The sequence below is a fragment of the Orycteropus afer genome, unplaced genomic scaffold, assembly GCF_000298275.1.
Source record: "Orycteropus afer afer isolate SDZICR_OR568_19922 unplaced genomic scaffold, OryAfe1.0 scaffold00026, whole genome shotgun sequence".
Taxonomy (NCBI): Eukaryota; Metazoa; Chordata; class Mammalia; order Tubulidentata; family Orycteropodidae; genus Orycteropus; species Orycteropus afer.
In genome coordinates, this window is record NW_006921613.1 from 17242960 (window position 1) to 17244361 (window position 1402).

General features: G+C 41.2%; 1 protein-coding gene across 1 annotated transcript in view; it reads left to right on the forward strand.

Annotated features, from left to right (window-relative positions):
- Positions 1 to 1402, forward strand: part of ZSCAN29 (zinc finger and SCAN domain containing 29) — a 23526-nt gene that overhangs the window by 11909 nt on the left and 10215 nt on the right. The window lies entirely within an intron of this gene.

Here is a 1402-nt window from a genome sequence, read left to right on the forward strand (position 1 = left end):
TACCCATTCCAAAGAAAGGTGATCCCACAGAATGTGGAAATTATCAAACAATATCATTAATATCACATGCAAGTAAAATCTTACTGAAGATAATTAAAAAATGTACACTGACAGAGAACTTCCAGAAGTGCAGGCTGGATTCAGAAGAGGATGTGCAATGAGGAATATCATTGCTGATGTCAGATGGATCTTAGCTGAAAGCAAAGAATACCAGAAAGATGTTTACTTGTGTTTTATTGACTATGCAAAAGCATTTGATCGTGTGGATCATAACAAGTTGTAGATAACATTGAGAAGAATGGGAATTCCAGAACACTTAATTGTACTCATGAGGAACCTGCACTTAGACCAGGAGACTATCATTCGAACAGAAAAAGGGAATACTACATGGTTTAAAATCAAGAAGGGAGCGAGTCAGGGTTTTATCCTTTCACCATATTTATTCAATCTGTATGCTGAGCAAATAATCCGAGAAACTTGACTGTATGAAGAACGTAGCATCAGGATTGGAGAAAGAATCATTAACAACCTGCAATATGCTGACAACACAACTTTGCTTGCTGAAAGTGAGAATGACTTGAAGTACTTACTGATGAAGATTGAAGAATACAGTCTGCAGTATGGATTACATCTCAGTATAAAGAAAACAAAAATCCTCACAACTGGACCAATAAGCAGTATTACAATAAATGACAAGAAGATTGAAATTTTCAGACTTCACATTGCTTGGTTCTACAATCAACACCAATGGAAGCAGCAGTCAGGACATCAGATGACATATAGCATTAGGCAAATCAGCTGCAAAGGACCTCTTTCAAGTGCTGAAGAGCAAAGATGTCTCCTTGAGGACAAAGGTGCACCTGACACAAGTCATGGTATTTTCAATCGCCTCTTATGCATGTGAGAGCTGGACTGTGAATAAGGAAAACCAAAGAAAAGTTGATGCTCTTGAGCTGTGGTGTTGGCGAAGAATGCTGAAAGTACTGTGGACTGCTAAAAACTAACAAGTCTGTCCTGGAGGAAGTGGCAGCCAGAATGCTCCTTGGAGGTAAGAATGGCCAGACTTCGTCTCACGTGCTTTGGTCATGTTGTCAGAAGGTACCATTCCCTGGAGAAGGATGTAGAGGGTCGACAAAAGAGGGGAAAGCCCTCAATGAGGTGGACTGACACAGTGGCAGTGGCAATGGGCTCAAGTGTAGCAAGAATCGTGGAGCTGGCTTAGGACCAGGCAGTGTTTTGTTCTGTCTATAAGTCAGAGACAACTCGATGGCACCTAACAACAGCAACATTATATATATATTATATATATAGAAGGCTGGCGGTTCAAACCCACCAGCCACTCCTCGGAAGGAAGGCTGGGCAATCCTACTTCCGTAGTGATACTGCCTCGGAAACCCAAGGA